Genomic DNA, 20,959 nt, shown 5'->3' with positions numbered 1-20,959 from the left:
CAGCTTGGCTCATAACAATTCCAGTCGGTTTGGTTTTGTGTGTTTTTTTCTTTTTTCGTCATCGAGACAGAGAGCGGGGAAGGGGCAGAGACAGAGAAGATCCCAAGCAGGCTCCGCACCACTGGCACAGAGCTTGATCCCAGGAACTGTGAGATCATGACCTGAGCTGAAATCAAGAGCCGGATACTCAGCCAAGTGAGCCACCCAGGCGCCCCTCGAGTTGGGTTCACTGACAATCAAAAGAGACCTACCTACAGGGCACCTGGGTGGCTCACTGGGTCAAGTGTCAGACTTCGGCTCCGGTCACGATCTCTCGGTTCGTGGGTTTGAGGCCCGCGTCAGGCTCTGTGCTGACAGCTCGGAGCCAGGAGCCTGCTTCGGATTCTGTGTTTCCCTCTCTCTCTGCCTCTACCCCGTTCATGTTCTGTCTACCCTTTCTCTCAAAAATAAATATGTAGAAAAAAAAATTTTTTTAATAAAAAAAAAAAAAGGGACCCACTCAATACAACAGAAGTTTGAAAGAAGTGTTGAAAGATAGAGGGGAAAGGGTCTGGTCATATTTTCTCCTGTTTTTTTTTTTTTGTTTGTTTGTTTTGTTGTGTTGTGTTACCTCTCTCCTTCCAGTAAGAGTAGAGTTTCCCTTAGTGTGTCAGCCATCCTTCTATAAGGACTTACCTCATGGTGTATAAGCATTTTTGCTTGCCTATCTCTTCCACAAGTCTGTGGAGCCCCTTCAGGGCAGAAGCCGCGTTTGTATTCACTTGGGATTCTTTTCTACTTTCCACAATGGCACATAATTTGGGCTCAAGAAGGGTCTCTTGAACGGATGAATCAAGCATCCTAATTCTCTTCTTTGGGTGCCCCACTCAAGAGACCACTGCATCATCCTTGCGCCTGTGATACACAAACCATCCCCCGAAACAGACTCATGCACCCATTGTCCACAAACTGCATCATGAGAACTCACTTCTTCTAGCCATTACGAATTCTCCCACATGTCCATCCCACAGAACCTCACTGTGGGGTGACTCACGAGGTCCTCATTGTCGGGAAGAGAATACTTCCTCGCAGGACACCACTCAGAACTCTATGCATCCGTAATAGACACAACGGACGAGCTACTCACACACAGAATATCACTCCTGGCTGCGGCGGGGGGCGGGGGGATGGGGGGGAGGTAACTTCTCTGCTTTCTAGCTTTCCTCTTGACCCAAATATCCCCCAAATCCCAATCCTGATGCCTACGCCAATAACACACAATTACAATTCTAGGCTCTCTCTTGCCTCCATTTTTCCTCCCGACTCCTTCGTAATTCTTGACATAGAAAAAATACAAACTTATCCAGGGAATCAACAGGAGTAAAGCCAAAGCTTCCCCAGGAAACAGTTTTGGCTTAGGGAGCAGAAATGGCCACACCCCTAACAGCTCTGTAACAGCTGCTGCTTCCACTGGCTTCTGGCAAGAAAGATTTTCAAACAGAGTCAAAGGTCAGGGCCAGAATTACACTGCTAGCACGAATCACCATTTACTCTATCCAGCTTTCATTTTCCCATTCTTGGGCTCACACCACCGGAGCGATCTGGTACGATCTAGATGTGTGCTAGACTGACAAATGTTTCTGGAGAATCGACCCTATGACAGGAGCCACAGCAGAGCTGGCCAATGAAACAGAAAGACGGCAAGGACTCTCAAGGCGTTCAGTCTAATGGAGAATACCAACAAGTAAACAGGCCTTGCATTATAGAAAAACAGGTGTTATGCGGACGTACGTAAGTGGCCAGGACAGGGACTCCCAATCCACGATGGAGCATCACAGAAGGTCTTTTAGAGGCAGTGACCTTTGCCTGGACACCTAAAGAATGAGTAGGAGGCAGGTCTAGGGCAGGTGAGGTGAAAGGAGCTTTGGAGACTTCCAGGTAGAGGCTAACAGGGAAGAAGGTTCGGCGGCCTCTGGCAACCGAAAGGAGGCACACATGGCTGTAATTCGGCAGCGTGAAGAGAGAAGCTGCCACAGAGGAAGCCGGAGCCAAAGAGACCCTGAGTGGCTTGATAGCTTGAAAAGTCTCAGAACTTTGTGCAAACAGAGCAAACACCCCTTTCCTCATGAGATGTACAAACTGACCAGAACGACAATGTGACACATGTCTCTTCAGAGTCACTAAATACTGATTTCACAATGCATGTTACTGAGAATGCTGGGGGGGGGGGGGGAGAAAACTCCTAAGAAGTTATCTTGTAACTCATTCACATTTGCCTGCTTGAAGCTTTGGGCCCCACGACTATTCCGTCTGCCTTCCCCTTGGCACTCGTTATTACTATCATTTTCCTACAAATGACAGAAAAGTAGGCACTGCTAGGCTGTAGGGACAGGGATCCACTCTGGAAACAGGGTAAGTGCACACGAAGATAATAGGGTGGGGGTAGCAACGAAATTGAACTAAGCAAAAAGTTAGGTGGCGGGGGGGGGGGGGGGGGCGGGGAACAAAACTGTAAAAAGCAAATATAGAAAGCTCAAGGGGAAGTAAAAGTATTTTCAGACACACACAGAAAAGAAGCGTCCCCACGTGCTGTGGCCAAACCAAACACCCCCTTTTACTCAACTCTTGAAAACAAAGACGAAGAAAAATCGATGAAAATGTCACGCTTTCATACCCCTTCTCGGAATAAACAGTCAGCGGGGACAGGACAGCTCACTGCCCTGAAAGACCTTGAAAGATTTACCCCAGAGAACACAGCACACAATAATCAACCTCCTGAGGCTCTCAAAACCACTACAAACTCCGGTCTCTTCTGTCATTTCATAATCGATCGTTTCCTGTCAAGCATTAAAGCGATACCAGACAAACCTGGAGAAGGATTTGCTCCCCAATCCAAAGTGAGAAAAGCTGTTTTGAAAGCCCCCCCTCTTTTTGTTTTTCTATTTGCCCAAGGCGTTTCCACAATTCTTTCCTCCCGGTTCCAAATGTCTACAGGTCAAGAACTTGAGCAGTCCGGTCCACAGGGGCCACGGTTGGGAGACGACACACCCTCCAAAGTCCCTCCAAGGGAGTCCTGATTCTCCTTAAGCGACTCCGATGGGCTCTGATCGCCCCTTGCTTATTGACTGCCATCAGCCACTTGGAGGTGGACGGTCGGTCGGCAGCGGCCGGGCGACCCGGAAAGGCTGAGAATGCCGCCCTCCAGAGCACCGCGCCCGCCCGGCCTCGGGCACACCAGTTAGCCGAGTTTTCGCCCAAGGCAAAGCCCCGGGAGAGGGGGGGAGGCCCCGGGAAAGCTTGGGTCCAGACCCCAGAGGACGATGCTCAGCGGGGCCGGGACAATGGGCGGCGGGGACCCGCGCGTGGGGCGTCCCGGGAGGCCGGCCCGCCCCGCTGTTCCCGGGCGCTCGGGCGGCGGCCCCGAGTTGGCCGCCTGGCCGCTGCGTGACGCAGCCCTCGTCCCTGGCCCGCAGGGGACCCTGCGCGGAGCGGGCGGGCGGCCGGGCCGGAGCGCGGGGCCCCGCGGGGCAGCGGGCCCGCCCCGGCCCGGGCCACGACCCCGACCCCCGGTCCCCGGCCCGCGCGCTCCCGGCCGGCCCGGCACGGCTCACTCACCTGCCTACGATGTGGTTGACCGGCTGTTTCCTGCGGTTTAACTGCCTCTTCACGGCGGCGGCGCCAGCTGCGGCCCGCGGGTCTCGGGCTGTGCAGCTCGGGGACGGCCTGACGGGACTACATCGCTTCCGGGCCGAGGCGGCAGCAGCGGCGGCGATGGCGGCTGCTCCGGGGCCGGTGCCCCGCCCTCTCCGCCGGGTCACTTCCAGTGGCGCCACCCGCCGGGGGGACCGCGGTCCAACTGCTTCTTCATGGCGGCGGCAGCGGCGGCCCGCGGGGCTCCGGCCGGGGAGGTCGGGGGACGGCCTGGCGCCGACACATCGCTTGCCGGCGGAGACAGCGTTGGCGGCGGCGGCGGCGGCGGCAGCGGTGGCTCCTCCTCCTCCCCCTCCCGGGCCACAACATCGCCCTCGCCGACGCGGGGACGGCCTGGCGGAGGTACGTCGCTTCCGGCTGAGGGGGTGGCGGCTCCTCCTCTTCTTCCTCCGCCGCCTCCTCTGCCTCCTCCTCCGCCTCCTCCTCCGCCTCCTCCTCCGCCTCCTCCTCCGCCTCCTCCTCCTCCTCCTTCTCCTCCTCCTCCTCCTCCCAGGCCTGAGCAAGTATGCCACAGGGGTCTACATACTTGGGAGTGTAGTGAGGGCAGTATCGTGAGCACAGACATGTATCACACACCTGGAAGCACCAGGCTCGAGTGTACTTTATTCATTCGTTCCACAGAAATTATTGAGCGTATCCGTTGTGCCAAAGCCTTCTTTTTTGAATGGTTGGTGGGTATTCAGTTTTGGGGAACACATGATGAAAGGACTGACGTGGCGTCTGAGGGCAGCACCATCTCCTCGGAAAAGACAGGAAGCAAATAATTCCCTGTGAAATACATAATGACGGTTTTGTGTTGAGTGCTGAGAAATACGGCATGCCATTCGAGTTTGTCATTGAGGCAATAATGTTGAAGCTGAGATCACAAGGCTGAATGCAAAACGGGGATATAGGAGGGTGTTGGGGCAGAGCAGGGGAGTGCGAACTGTTAAAGGAATGGATAGAATGCCCTTGAAGCTGGGGCCACTAGGGAATGGAGGTGGGGAATGCCAAGGTTTTGGGTTAAGGCTCGCACTTTTTGTAGGTTCTTGCACACTAAGCATAGTGATTTAAAACATGGACCTTGGGGCCGGGCTCTGTCAAGCTGATCCTAGCTCTGCCACTAAACCATTCTGCATCAAGTTTTTTGATCGGGCTCTGCTGCTGATGCTGCGTCTCTCTCTCTTTCTGCCCCTCTCCTGCTCATGCTGTGTCTCTTTCTCTCAAAAAATAAATAAATGTTAAAAAAAAAAAAAAGAAAGGAAGGAAGGAAGAAACCACAGATGCTCACGTCCTACTCTAGACTCACGGAATCAGAATCTGCTGGGATAGGTCCTGGGCTGTAAAGACTGGGCGTGTTTGCCATCTGGGCGCATTTCATTGAAGCTTCTTTTGCACTGGCCTTTCCCTCATCTGAAAAAAGCATGCAAAAAGATTGTGAGAATCCGTAAGTTAGTGTTTTAACACACGTTGTAGGTCTCTCTCCTTCAAGTTCTGTGATATCTTCACCGTAATGTGTTAAACCCTTCAATCTTGTCAAAAGATCACGTTATTAAATAGGGATTCCTTGCATGAACTATGGGCTGTCTGTCATCTGAGTTTTGAAGTGGGGGGATAACAATGGTAACCCACCTTCGGGATGTAAGGATTCAATGAGATCACAGACACGAGGCAGTTAGCACAGGATCTGGCAGAGCGTGAAGCCTTCAATAAATTGTTACTACTGGTTTTGATTTCCCTCCATTCCGAACACTGTTTGGTTGAAGTTACTGAATAGGTCATACCTGTGGATCAGGCTGGTTCCCCCCGCCTTAGGTTACGGCCATAAAAGCCCTAATTTAACACAGGAGCCAGTTAGCTTCCCAGGACTCGTGCGGTTCTGTTACTTCTCTTGCAGGTTGTTCCCTCCTTCCTTTCAGAGCCCTCCCGGGGATAGTAGTGACGTGAACGGTGTCAGACGGCTGTCGGCAGGATTAAATGTGGCGCGCTCCCCACAGTGCCTGGCACACGGCAGGTGTCGAAGACTGGTGGTTATTATCAGCACTGTCCCAGTCGTCATCGTCAGTGCCGTGACCATCAGCATGGGCCTGTGCTCTCAGTCCTGCGGTCCTACAGCGAGAACTCTTCTGAGCGGACATTCTGGGCTTATGCTTAAAAATTCCGTGGGATTCCGCAGGTATTTTTCCAGCACTTACTGTGATCGCTAACTCTCGCCACTACCCATCTCCCCTCTCCTTGTCTTCTCCGTCCTGTGCTGCCCTCCCAAGGCAGTTCCCTCTGTTGTTTACCCCTGACCCCCTCTCCCCAGACCCTGCCTGTGTCCTGGGAAATTCCCACTCCTTAATCGCCAGCCTCGTCTCCTTCCTCAGCCTCTCCTTAGCCATCTCTTCCCTCTCTTTGCTTTGACCCTGGTCCTTCCCCAGGGATATCCTTTTTTGAAGTCCTCTCAGATGGTGCCTCTGTTTTCTCATACCCCGGGGTATGAGATTTCAGGATCGGGGGTGCAAGATTTGTGTCCTTGTTCTCTGACCCCCCCCAACCCCCCGTTTCCTTGAGATCCATGGTCCCCAGGCAGAGCATCCTCTCATCCTCCTCATTACTGTTTTCTCCTGGTTATTCACCTGATTCGTGGACGTCTTGGGTGCCTGGCCCACAGTCCTCCTGTCTGTCTCGACCTTTTTGCCATCAGCCCAGTCGGCTTCACTGAGCGTGTGGAGGACCCAGTCTATGCACAGGGCACTCATTTTCTGGAATGCCTCGTCTGTAGCGATCACCTCTTCTCATCCATGTCTGTCACCATCGCCGCGGCGGCACCCTGCGTTTCCGCCCTGGTGCCGCACCACCTTATGCGTGAGCAGCGCGGCCCCTCTCGACCCTGATCTCTGCTTTCCACCTTGCTTGGTCAGTTATTTCTGCTATGTTCTCAGGGTGTTTTTCCTTAGGACCTGAGGGTTTTTTTTTTTTCTTCTGTCCTTTAGATGCCCCTCTAGGCTGGTATCTCTGAGTAGAGCTTAGAGTTTCCCCTGAGATGGCCCCCTGAGAAGGACAATGGTGGGGACAGGCTTGTAGGAGGTGAGGGAGGGAGCCCTGTGGATGTCTCTGGAAACGGTGTCCCAGGCAGAGAGCACAGAGGGTAGGAAGCCCCATGGAGGGAGCAGGCCTGACTTGTTCCAGGAAGGACCAGGCCAGCCTGAGGGAGAAGGAGGTGGGCTGAAGGGGTCTTAGGGACTTGTGGTGGTGTCCAATGGAGAATTTTGAACCGAAGAACGAGGTGACCTGACTTGGGTTTTAATGGGATCACTCTGGCTTCTCTGTTGAGAGCAGCCTGTAGGGAGCAAGGACGGAAGCGGGGAGATCAGTTAACAGGCTGATGGAATATTCCAAGACAGAGGCGCTGATGTCTTGGGTCAGGATGGTTGCACTGGAAGGGCTGAGAATCGACCAGATTCTGGGTACGTTTTGAAGGAGGAGGTGATGGGATGTGTTGACAGATTGGATGTGGGTGAGGCCAGTGAGTGAAAGAAGAAGCCAAGCCCTCTGGCTCATGTCAGATGTGGCTCCCGCCAGGAGGCCCCTGACACCTGCAGACCAGGCCCAGCCCCTTCCGTGTTCTCTGTGCGTGTCCTTGGCGGTGGTCAGTGCAGCTGCGGCGTAGGCAGGCGTAGTGTTGAACGTTTGTCTCCCCCCGCGAGAAGAAAGGTGTGGGGAATGACCGTGTCTGCCTTAGCCACGTGCCTGCTAGACCCATTTCTCAGGCGGCCAAGTGACGGGGAACTGAATGCCGATGCTCAGGGTTGCGCTTCCTGATGAGGTCTCCACATTCTGCTGTTCTGTTTCACTGGATTTGAGTGGTCTGTCTGTTTTAGAAGCCAGGCCAGGGGCTGTAAGACTGAAATCCTGTTGTAAAAATTACAGAAGTCAATCTGATTTCCACCGAATCCAAAAATGTCCCCCTTGAGGTGCAGGTGGGTCACAGGATCACCTCCCTGGAGAGGCGGCATTTTCCCAAGGGCTTAGGCCTTTCCAGCACACGGATTGCATCTTTGCAGCCGTGCCCAGAGAGCAGTGCTTGAGAGATTGATCTGAATATTTGAAGGTGGGGGCTGCTGCTTTCCATCCTCAGAGAAGATGTGTCACTTTAGAATTAGAATATTCTGGCGAGGATAAATTAGCTGCCCAACTTGCCCATCACGAAGGTCCCGTAAATCGTGGATTTTCTGCAACCCTCCTCATTTTTTCAAAAAAGCAACAAATTAAATTTTGGAAAACATCTATGAAAAACAATGGTTTCAAATCTAGAATACTAATTGTTTTTAATGATTAAGTTTTTAAGATTTTTTCAATTTTTTAAACATTCTTATTATTGATGTTTTGTTTATTTATTTTTGAGGGGGAAGGTGGAGGAGCAGAGAGAGGATGAGAGAGGCTCCATGCCATCTACGTGGAGCCCAGTGTGGGGCTCGGTCCCACAAACCATGAGATCGTGACCTGAGCCAAAATCAAGAGCCAAGCGCTTAACCAACGGAGCCACTCATGTGCCCCTAAGATTTTATTTATTTATTTTTTGTTATTTTTTAATGCTTATTTATTTTGAGAGAGAGCGCACGCGAGCGAGCGAGCGAGTGTGTGCACGCGGGGTTGAGGAGGGTGGCAGAGATAGAGAGAGAGAGAGAGAGAGGGAAAGAAAGAATCCCAAGCAGGCTCCACTCTGTCAGTGCAGAGCCTGATGTGGAGCTTGATCTCACAAAATGTGAGATCATGACCTGAGCTGATATCAAGAGTCAGATGCCTAACTGACTGAGCCACCCAGATTCCCCCCTCCACCCCCAAGATTTTTTTTTAGGTAGTCTCTACACCCAACGTGGAGCTCAAACTCACAACCCTGAGATCAAGAATCACATACTCTTTGAGCCAGCCAGGTGCCCCTTAATGGTTAATTTGTTAAAGGGCCAAAGTGAATACTCTTCCCCAACTCATTAGTCTAATTTGAATATACCGTACATACAATTTTTTGTCTCCTTTTTTTGTTGTTGTCGTAATGGCTGAACAGTATTCCACAATGTGGTTTTAGTTTATGTGACTGTTCTTCTGTTCATTATTTGGGTAGCTATGATTTTGCTATTAAAATGGGGTTGCGATAAACATCTTTGCATGTGCGTTTCAGTTTTCCAGTGAGATGGATTTCAGGGGAGAAGCCTTTGCAAAGTGGTCCTCGAAAGAGGTTGTGTCCGTTTCTGTTCTCATGGTAAAAGAGATGCTGAACACAGAATATTCTCAGTCTCTTAAATTGTTTGTCAGCTGGCAGGTGGATAATACCTCTTAAAAATTTTTATTTTATTTAAAAAACTTTTTTAGGGGCGCCTGGGTGGCGCAGTCGGTTAAGCGTCCGACTTCAGCCAGGTCACGATCTCGCGGTCTGTGAGTTCGAGCCCCGCGTCAGGCTCTGGGCTGACGGCTCGGAGCCTGGAGCCTGTTTCCGATTCTGTGTCTCCCTCTCTCTCTCTCTGCCCCTCCCCCGTTCATGCTCTGTCTCTCTCTGTCCCAAAAATAAATAAAAAACGTTGAAAAAAAAAAATTAAAAAAAAAAAAATAAAAAACTTTTTTATTTTACTCACTAGTAAGACTATTTTTATTTAACAAAATTATGTTTATTTTTGAGAGAGAGAGAGAGAGAGAGAGAGAGAGAGAGCGCAAATGGGAAAGGGGCAGAGAGAGGGAGAGAGAGGATCCGAAGCAGGCCCTGTGCTATTAGCACAGAGCCTGACGCGGGGCTCGAACTCACAAACTGTGAGATCATGACCTGAGCCGAAGCCAGACGTTCAACCGCCCGAGCCACCCTGGCGTCCTAAGACTGAGCATTTTTAGTTCTTCACTATCTCTGATATTTTTTTACATGACGCCTTTCTCCTTATCATTTTCCTAACTGGGTTTTTGGTTTTTTGTTTCATTTATGTTTTTATTGGTCCGTAAGAACTTGTCATATGTATGGTAGTAGTCCTTTGCCTACGTATGTGTTCCATTATTTTCTCTCAAACTGTTGCTTGTCTTTAAGTTTAGCTTGTACCATACATTTCATGATGCAGAAATTCTGAATCTTTATGGTGCCAACTCTGACAGTCTAACTTTATGGCTTGGGGCTTTTGGGTAACGTTTTATGAGACCGTTTTCAATCACTGCCTTTTCTTTTAGCACTTTTACGGTTTTGGCTTCTATTGCTTAGAGCATTCATCTATCTTTATAATTTTGTATGTTATAAGTTAGCAGTTTTTGTTCCTACACTGTCCGTTGATGGTCTGTATCCTCCATTGATTTGAAATATCACTTACATACTAAATTCTTATGTATACTTTAGCGCAGCAATGCGTAGATCATTCTTGACTTCCAGTCGGAATTGGTTTTTTCATTTCGATGCGTAAACATTTTGACTTGCGAAGTGTTAGTCGTGACTTGCCAAGAGCTCCTCTAGCTTGGGGTAAAACAGGGTCGTATCAGGGACTAGCACAATCTCCTTAGTTCATTTGAGCAGCTGCACTCCAGGAAGAAAGAAAAGAAAGCGATACTAACCAAAGCATGTGTTTGAGTCTGTGAAAGCAATAGTTTTTCAGGGAGTCCCACCCTGTAGACTTCTACATACTTCTCATTGGCCAGAATTGGGCAGGTGACCTCACCCCTAGCTGCAAGAAAGTGTGGGAGGGGAGAATTTCTCACGGGGCAGATTGATACCTCAAACAAAATGGGGGTAAGGAGGAAGGGGTAAGTGGATATTGAATGGGCAACTGGGAGGGTCAGCTATATCGCTCATCTTTCTTGTTCTTCAGAATTTCCCCAGGTGTTCTTAAGAGACAGAGGGAGAGGGGAAGGAAGAAAATGGAGGTGGGAGAGCAGGGGTGAGAGGGTGATGATTTATAAAATAGAATGCTCAGGTCTTTAGTGTTCAGTTTGATGAGCCTTAACAAGTGTATATGGTTGACTCTTGAACAACATGGGTTTGAACTGCACTTATATGTGGCTTCTTCGATAAATGCAGTACAGTACTCTAAACGTATTTTCTTTATGATTTTCTTAATATTTTCTCTTTTTTTTAGTGCTTATTGATTTTTGAGAGAGAGAGAGAGAGAGCATGCACGAGCAAGGGAGAGGCAGAGACAGGGAGAAAGAGGTCCAAAGTGGGTTCCGCACTGACCACAGAATGCCCGGTGCAGGGCTCGAATCCATGAACTATGAGATCGTGCCCTGAGCTAAAGTCAGACCCTTAACCAACTGAGCCACTCAGGTGCCCCTCTTCATATTTTCTTTAGCCTACTTTATTGAAAGAATACAATATATAATAAATCTAACGTACGGAATACATGTTAATCAACTGTTAAGACTTCTGGTCAACAGTAGTCAATTTGTAGTTAAGTTTTTGAGGAATCGAAAGTTATATTCAAAGTTTTGATTGCCCAGGGGGTTGACACCCCAACCCCTGTGTTGTTCAAGAGTCAACGGTACATCTGTGTACCACCGTCCAAACAAGATATAAAATATATCTGAAACTCTAGAAACTTCCCTTGTTATATGTTTCTAATTAGTCTCCTTACCCTCACCAGTCATTTTCTGGTTTCGAAATCTGTGGTAGATTAGATCTGCCTGTTTTCGAATGTCATGGAAATGGAGTCATACAGTATGTGTTCTTTTGTTTTCTTTCACTCAACTGTGTTCCTTGAGATTCACCCATGTTGTTTGCGTTATCAAAGATAATGCCAGGGGCGCCTGGGTGGCTTGGTCACTTGACCATCTGTCTCTTGATTCCGGCTCAGGGCATGATCTCGCGGTTTGTGGGATTGAGCCCCATGTCTGGCTCTGCATTGACAGTGTAGAGCCTGCTTAGGATTCTCTCTCTCTCTCTCTCTCTCTCTCTCTCTCTCTCTCTCTCTGTCTCTGTCTTCCCCACCCCCTGCTCCTCCTCTGAGTGTGCATCCACGCACACACACAGTCTCTCAAAATAAATAAACATTAAAAAAAATTTTTTTTAAAGATAAAGCTAGATACTAGTTCATGTGGTGAGGACAGAGTTTAATCAGCAATTAACTATTCCAATAAGGAAAAGAGTCCAGAGTGAATGAAACTCAACTTCAGTTTGTACAGAGGAGATTTTAAAGAGAGAATGAGGGAGGAAAGTTGGTGGTGAATGAAATCAGAAGTAAAAAATTACAAAAGCCAGGAAAGGTATTGGTTCATGTGAAACCACCTGGGTTTGCTCACTGGGAGACAGGGACCTGATCTTTCAGTGTTGGCTAGAAGAAACAATGGATGCTTTTGGCAGCCTTGAGTTTTCTCGGGCAGGCACTAAGGGGTACCGGAATCATCCTAGGGGTGGAGCCTTGAGCTGTTAAAGTCTACATTAGTGTTCGTTCGAGTCTCTATACAGTAAGTCAAGGTTGAAGCCTAGTCGAGAAGAGGGCTCGAGGAACCTGGCTAGAGTTTGGTCAAGGAAAGAGTCTTTGTCAGTGTAGTCTGTTCCTATACATGTATGAATACACCATGATTTGTTCGTGTGTTCTCCAATGATAGGACATTTGAGTTGTATCGAAGTTGTTGGTCATTGTGAATAGGCTACAAGGGACATTCTCATACAGGTCTTCAATTTCTCTCAAATAAATGTCTAGGAATAGAATTGCTTAGTCACAGGGTGGGTATATATTTAACTGCTAGACTAATTTCCAAAGTCGTTTATCGCTTTCCACTTCCCACCAGCAATATATTGAAACTCCAGTTGTTCAACATCCTTGTTAACATCCTGTATTGTCAGTGAGGGTGAAAGAGCATCTCAGTATGGTTTTAAATTGCATTTCCCTGGTGACTAGCGATCTTAGGCATCTTTTGGTGTGCTTATTGGACATTCCTACATCTTTCGTGAACTGTCTGTTCAAGTCTTTTGCCCATTTTTGTTGTTAATGGTTTTTGGTTTTGACTCATTGGAGTTTATTATATATTCTGGATAGCAATTCTTTGTCAGATAGATACATTGTACGTATACATACATGGGTAGGAACATTCAAATTGAAAACATTGACAATAGCATCCAAAAACCTAAAGTGGGGAGGAATAAATATAATGAAAGACGCAAAACACCTTTACACAGAAAACCGTAAAACACTGTTGAGAGGAATTCAAGAAGACTGAAATAAATGGGAGATACGCTTTGTTCATGCATTGGAAGATTTGATGTGTCGAGATTCCTGTTCTCCCTGACTTGATCCGTGGAATCAGTGCAATCACCGTCAAAATCCTAGCCATCTTTTTTTTTTTTTAGAAGAAATTAACAGATCGTTTCGAAAATGTATACGGAAACGTGAAGGGTCTTGAATAGCAAAAAAGTCTTCAAACGAAGAGCAGAGTTGAAGCACTTAAACTGCTTAATACTGCTTCATTTGAAGACTTGCAGTAAAGCCACAGCAATCAAAGTCTTTGGCATAGAGATAGATCAGTGACACAGAATAAAGAGTCCAAGAAATAGACCAAACACAAGGACTGTTGGTTGATCGTCACCTAGATTGTCAAGCCAATTCAGTGGGCGAAAGGGACGTCTTTTTAACGAATAGTTCTGGGTAAAGTGGAAATTCAAGTGGAAACAAAATGGACCTTAGCCCCTACCTCGTTCTGTACACATGAATTTGGGATGGATCATAAACCGAAATATAACAGCTAGAACCATAAATCTTTTAGATGAAACCATGAGAGCATATGTGGACAACCTTGAGGTAGGCAAATGTTTTGGATACAGAACAAAAAAAAAAAAAGCACTAATTACAAAGGAAAAATGGATGCACTGAGAAAATGAACAGGCAAGACAGACTGGGAGAAAATATTCAGACTACATGTGCTTAAGTGTTTTATTTTTTCCAAAAGAACTTTAGCATTATTCAGGCCCATGACATCCTGTTACTATATTCTGTATTAACTGGGTTTTTTGTTTGCTTAAGTCAGATAGGAGACATTGTACCATGGGAACTTTCTGATTGACTTCTCCTGCTTAACTCACCCTCTTGTGAATGTTGGTTCCTTTTTCATAAATGCCTTGCCCACTAGTCAATGAGTACTTACAGTGGAGGCAGTAGATTTTAGGACATATTAACCCTTGTAAAGTAATTGGGTGTTAGCTGAAGCCAAAAGGCAATACCAGTAGCCTCTGTTGGGAAGAAACGATAGCATGTGAGTTCATTGAGGCTCAGTTTTGTTTTGTTTTGTTTTGTTTTAGGTGATTCAACACTTAAGGCCTTGCGGATCTACTTAAGAAAGCAACAGAGCTCACGAGAAAGGAAACAAACTGAAAGTCTGTTTAGGTACAAAGTCTGTTGCCCTTAAGACTTTGCTTCCTGCCTTCCATGTATAACCAAGAATAAAACTACCAAGAAATAGAAACAAAAAAAAATGAGACTAAAAAAAAGAACAATAAAATTAACAATAAGAGGTAGAGCAGTATCTTAGGCTAGTATGCAGTATGTAGTTCAAATTTCAAACTTAAAAATTGATGCTAAGAGTATCGGATTGATTTTTGCAATTGCATTTAAGTACGTTGTATGTATGTGTATGCGTGCATACGTTACATATATATGTTTAATGTACATATATATGTGTGTGTGTACATATATACACACACACGACCACGTAAACACACACGTATACACACAGACACAGATATCATTTAAGCAACTGAAGTGTCGGGGGAGGGATCCAAATCCAGGTGGGTAAATAGGTCGAAAAGCAATAGAATGAAATTTTCTTTTTTTTTTTTTAATTGTTTTAATGTTTATTTATTTTTGAGACAGAGACGGAGCATGAACAGGGGAGGGTCAGAGAGAGAAGGAGGCACAGAATCTGAAACAGGCTCCAGGCTCTGAGCTGTCAGCACAGAGCCCGACGTGGGGCTCGAACTCACAGACCGTGAGATCATGACCTGAGCCGAAGTCGGCCACTTAACCGACTGAGCCACCCAGGCACCCCTAGAATGAAATTTTCTACAGGGTTCTGCAGCTTGAGGGACCGACCTTCACCTCAGTGTGTAAAGCAGTGCCTTCCACGGGGGGTCATTATGAGGGTTGTAGTCGTTCCGTTCCTATCGGTCAAGCATTTGGAATGATGCCTGGCATTGTAGTCAGCTCTCAGGAGTGTTGATAGAAGTAAAATGAACCTGGCCTCGATCCTCACTGGCTGGGAGAGCGCGGAGGGCCCCTGCCCTTTCCTTCAGGTGAAGAAGTCCCTGGCGGTGAGCATGTCACCCCTTTCCTGTTGCAGGTGGTACTCATGCCTATAGGGCAGAGTCAGTAAATGCTCTCGAGTGAGTAGGCGGTCGGCCCAGATCAGGGTTTCCCACGGAAGGAATGTGAAATGACTTTAGGTGGCACACAGATGTTTGTTTGAAATTTTAATAGTTAGGTATTTATTCTAGCGTGTGTTAGAAGAAAATCCCAGGTAGCACGTCAGACCCGAGTACTAAAAAAAAGCGAGTTGATTTAGAGAAATGTTACACTGAACAGGTGGTATGTGAATGTCATGAAAATTTCAAAAGCAATAGGGATTGACCGAAGACTGCGAAATAGGTCTTCCCAAATCAGAGATTTTTGATTCTTTGGGTTTTAAACAAAGTCAGGATACACAAAGAGAGGGGATATTTTCTGGGTTTGGGCAACAGAGGACTGTGGTGGGGACAGACAGACAGCAGCGCTAGGTGCACAGCGTCAGTGTAGAGGCGACCACTGTTCACCTTTTGGTGCCTACTCTGGGAAGTCTTGATATGTGTACTGTACATGTATGTATATTGACGTGTACGTGAATGTACGCATTCATCTAACAGAATTGGGAACATTCTGTACATAGAATTTTGTAGCTTGCTTTGTTCACCTGACACCGTAACCCCAGGTTCAGTGTTCTTACCGAAACCTTTTTGTGTTCATTCTTGACTATTTCCTTAGGGTAAAATCCTAGAAGTGGGATTGTTTGGGCATCGCGTAAATATTACTCTTCAGCTTTGAGTACCAGCAGCCGAAGTGCCTCGTGGCATGGCAGTGACAGTTTACAGTTCTGGCGGCTCAGGTGCCCTCTTTCTCATCCTCACCAAAGCCAGGTTCTATTAAACGGTTTTGTTGCTGATTTGATAGCAGATTTACTGCTTGCTGTTTCTGCTTTCATTTTGCATTTTTTGGTTTCTTTATTTTGTATATTCAGTGATCACTTGGCTCTTTGGTGATCTGCCCATTTTTGGCCTTTCTTCTGGGATATTAGGATTTTTTTCCTTACTGATTCGTAAGTTCTTTATGTTTTCAGGATGTTACTATGTGATGTCACAGGTACTTTTCATCGCTTAATATTTGCCTTTTACTTTGCTTATGATATCTAAGCTCACTGTTGCTCATGTGGTGAAGGCAATACTGTATTTGATCCATGCTGTGACACACGTTCTTACGTCTTTGCCATCAGCTGTGATTTATTCTCGATGTGTCCTGCAGTCACTGCCAAGTCGTGTTAGAGTTGTCATTACCTGTGCAAGTGGATGTGGTCATTGTTGCTTGCAGCAGGGCCGGATGACTACACCGTCAGCTCTTGGGTGCTTCTGCCCACGTGCCTTTTAAGGGCCATTTGCAGAAGGAGCACAAATCCTGATGCTGTTGGAGAACCATCCATGGATACCTCCTGATGAGATCAAGAAAGGCTCAGTAACAAAACCTGCACCTGGAGGGTCGGCAGCGTGGAAGGAAATCTTGGAGAGGATGATGGTGATCTCTTGGGGATGCAGCCTTGCCAATGCCCTTGGCGGCCCGAAGGTCAATATTGTGTGGAAACTCACAGATACCCCAGAAGGGAAGACTTAACCCTCTTACTGCATTCATCCATTTCCTTTTAATCCGTTTAAATAAGCACAAAAGGGCTTTTGCAGGAGCATCTGGCGGCTCAGTCAACAGAGCATGCAACTCTGGATGTGGTTGTGAGTTCAGGCCCACGTTGCACACAGAGCCTACTTGAAAACTAATTAAACAAACAAACGGGCTTTTTCCAACAAGCACAAAATTAAAATTGTAAGCAATAAGAAAAACATTAACTAACTGCCAGTGTTTCTTCTTTCTTTTTTCAGTCTTATAATTGATAATGTCTTAGATGAAATATGGCATATAGTTCATGGAGAAAAAGTTTAAAACATAGAGATAAATTAAAACACACACACACACACACACACACACACCCCAGAAATCGCCAGTTCCCTAGTACTTGTCTGTAGATACGCACATACGCACATACACGTGTTCACGGGCACATTGGCTACATCGGTTTTTGGCCTAACATTTTTCCCTTCACGGTGTCTCGAACGTCTTGGCATGTCTGATCCTTCTAGTTCATATCTGAGATGACCGGTTAGTGTTTCCTTGTGTGGATCCACCATGTTCAGCTGGGCTCCCAGGGGTGACAGAATTCTAAGCTCTGAAACAGGTTGCCCATCTCCCTTTGGAACTCCCCATCAGCAGTGCTCGCTAGTTCTTTGACCCGTACTCTTCTTAGCAGTGCTCTGTAAATCTTCTCATGTTAGCCACTCTGAAGGGCAGATCAGTGACATCCTTTTCCTCCCAGAAACCACTGGCAGTCTTCTAGATCTGGAGACCAGAAGGAGACGCATGTTGGAAACATTAGAAAGTGGGAGTCGTAAGGACTCGTGACCGGATACGTTTGTGTTCTGTCCCCACCTGTTACGTTTGTGCACCTCGCCGTGGTTTGGGGCCGCTGCACGTGGCTGCAGAGGTCTCTCCCTGGCTCCCACCACCCGCCTCTCTAGTTTCTCCTTGATTCTCCGCTGTTCCCCAGCCTCCCTACCGACTTTCTGTTCCTGGAACATTCCAAGGCGGTTCCTGTCCAGAGCATTTCTGTCTGCTCTTCCTCCTGTCTAGAACGCCTTTTGCACAGCTTTCTCCAGTTCTGTAAGCACCCAACTCAGCCCATTCCCTTTTCAGAGAGGCTTTCCCTCTCACATTCTCTAACGTAGGTCCATCCGTCCTCCATGCTGTTGTCCTTCATCTGTCACAAGCCCTTCCTTATCTTTGTGGCTGGTTCACTACTGTATCCCCAATGGTTGGCACTTAGCAGACACTCACCAAAGATGGCTTGATGGAATCAATAGTATTAACTTGACGGAGGATACGGTTGAGAGGAGGGGAAACTGCTCCTTGTCATCCAGAGGAGGGCGGTAGTAAGTCCAACGCAGAGCTTGTGGAGGGGGGCAACTCGATCAGCTTTTCAGCAGGTAGGGCTGCTGGGCATTGGAGTGACTGCCTTCTTTGTGGTGCGTAGTCAGGCAGTGGCTTGGTGTTGTTGAAGGATTCTGGCATCGGATGTCAGGGTTGACCAGGTCAGTTCCAAGGCCCCCTCCAACCCTTACGTCCATGTTTGATGTTCGCATCATTAGTCTGTGGTTCTTGGACTGCAGACACGGCCTTTACCACTAGATGGCACCAGGTGATTGCTTTGAGGCCGGTGCTCCTCAAATCTGCCAACAGGGAGAACACCCTCTTCTCTCTTCTTTTACTTATGGAAGTATAGTTGACATACAATGTTACATTAATTTCAGGCGTGCAACATAGTGATTTGACAAATCTACATATTACTCAGGACTCACCACCGTTAGGTGTCGTCACATCTGTCACCGTACTGTTTTAACAGTATTATTGACTGGATTCCCTATATTCCACTTTTCATCTTTGTCCGTTACTCATATGACTGGAAGTTTGTACCTCTTAAGCCCTCTTTGCCTATTTTGTCCATCCCCCCGCCCCCTCTGGCAACCACCACCTTGTTCTCTGTGTTTAAGAGTCTATTTTGTGTGTTCGGAGAACAGACCTTTCATTGCATTTTACCCCAAACACCCACTTCAACTAAAGCTTCACAAAACCATCTTAACTCTTACAGTGTGGAATGCATACTGATATTGTCTACTTCACTCTATTCGACTGCATTTTCACAGATGGAGACTTGCAAACTACTACACTGATTTTATTATACGGATGGGTCATGATTCATCGTTTGAAAAGCACCGTTTTAGACAGCTGAGCCTGTTCACCCTTGTAAAACTTGGACAGTCTGGGCCCGTAGCAAATCGTGTCCCTTAATGAGTACTTTGTGCATTTCCGTGCTGACTTGCTGCCTCGAGAAGCCAAAAGTATGTGCTTCCTTGTGTGTGTGTGTGTGTGTGTGTGTGTGCGCGCTCGTGCGGATGTGTGAACGTGGACATGAGAGAGACTGGGGGGGATAGGTTTGTACAGGATTAGCAGCGACCACAGTCAAGGCAGCGGTAAGCCTTGTCAGTGGACGTAAGGAGAAGATCTCATATCTGCCTCTGGGAGCTCAGACTCTAGCTGGGTAACAGTCACTCATCCCTTCCCCCTCAGCTTGTTCATCACACGGAAATGAGCTCATATACTCAGGATATCACTTAGGATGCTTCAGGGTGTAGCAGGTAACAGAAGCCTGACTCCGTTTGGTTTAAGCGATAAAGACATTTAGAAACTCTCAAAATGTCTGTTGAGAGGTAGAGCGGGGTGCAGGCCCACAGTGGCTCGGCCTTAAGGATCCAGGTTTCTTCCATTACATGTCCTTGTCCGAAGGCTGGTTCCACTCATGGTTGCCAGCAGACCTTAAGTGGTCATTGGGGTTTCAGATCCCTGGCTTAGAACACTAGAACTTTGATTCCCTGTCGTGTGGCCTGGGGAGAGGTTAGGTTACTGTAGCATTTTCCAGGTTGTAGTGCATGCCAGAGAGGGTAAGCTACAACGGCATTTTCTAGGTTGTAGCTGTTCTGTTTATTTGTTCCTGGTTTTTCCTTTTACTCCCTAAGGGACGTGAAATGACAGAGCTGGGGGAAATACTTAGGAAGTCATATCGAGTTTTACAAAACAATTCTAGATCTTTCCTGTGGACCCAGAACTTCTGGTTGAGTAGGGTTGTCTGAATAGTTCTGGCCAGTGAGTTTGCCGAGTGAATAAACGGTTGCACGTCTTCTGGGTGAGGTATGAGGTGAGGTTATATGCTCTCCAGGTCCTGGGAAAGGAATTAGCAGTCAGAATAAAGAGAGGTGACACATGGCCGCCGTGGGAAGGGTGAGAGGAGTGTAAGTGAGCACTCGGCGGATGGCTGAGTCTGTTTACATTTGTAACGGAGTGCTAAATGGGAGTGTGTTGGCCTTGTGAAGTAGATGGTTTTCCTCCTTGACCTGGTTCCTGAGAGCCTGAATCTACTGACGTCTACTCACCTGCCTCCTTTTTATCCCTTCCAGGTTTGCAGTAAACATTGGCTACTCGCATGACCCTTATACCCAGCATTTTGTAAGACTGTCTAAGGAGAGGAAGGCCCCCGAAATTAACAGAGGCAAGTGACCCCCTCCCTCCTCACTATTCCCTCATCAGCTGAGAGGCCTGGGGTTTTAGGGATTCATTCGTTTTTTTTTTTTAAACAATACAAATTTATTATCTTACAGTTCTGAAGGTCAGAAGTCAAACATGGGTCTTACTAGGCTAACATCAAAGTGTCATCAGGGCCGTTTCTTTTGGAGACCATAGGGGAGAGTCTATTTCCTTTTCTTGTCTACCTTCTGGAAACCACCTACATTCCATGGAAGATGACCCCTTCTCCATTTCAAAGCCAGCAGTGTAACATAGGGATTCATTCTTAACATGAGAGTTGCAGTGTTCCTTCTCTCTGGTAGTATATGAAAGTGCTTATTTCCCAACATCCTCACCAACACAGTGTATTATGAAACTTTTCATCTGTGTGAATCTGATCCATGAAAAACGGTATCTTACAGTAATTTTATTTTAGATTCCTCTTATTTTTGGGTGAAGTTGAAGATCATTAGGATTATTTTTTTTATATATTTTTTAAATGTTTATTTTGAGAGAGTTCACTTGCTTGCAAGCAGGGAGGGGCAGAGGGAGAGAGGGAGAGAGAATGAGAGAATGAGAGAGAGAATCCCAAGCAGGCTCCATGCTGTCAGCACAGAGCCCGATGTGGGGCTCAAACCCTTGAACCGTGAGATCATGACCTGAGCTGAAATCAGGAGTCGGACACTTGCTTAGCCAACTGAGCCACCCAGGTGCCCCAAGATCATTTTATATGTTTAAGAGCCATTTATATATCTTTTACTGTGAACTGTCTGTTCATGGAAGGAATGACTTTTTTTGGCCTTGTTAAAGTCAGGCTGTACAAGTCATTTCTATCAAGGCAGTGAAAGGATTTGAGACAGGAGGGTGACTTAGTCTCAGCCAGATTGAGA

The sequence above is a fragment of the Neofelis nebulosa genome, chromosome 18, assembly GCF_028018385.1.
Source record: "Neofelis nebulosa isolate mNeoNeb1 chromosome 18, mNeoNeb1.pri, whole genome shotgun sequence".
In the NCBI taxonomy this organism is placed as follows: domain Eukaryota; kingdom Metazoa; phylum Chordata; class Mammalia; order Carnivora; family Felidae; genus Neofelis; species Neofelis nebulosa.
The sequence above is the reverse complement of the archived record's forward strand: the minus strand, read 5'-3'. Positions refer to the sequence as shown.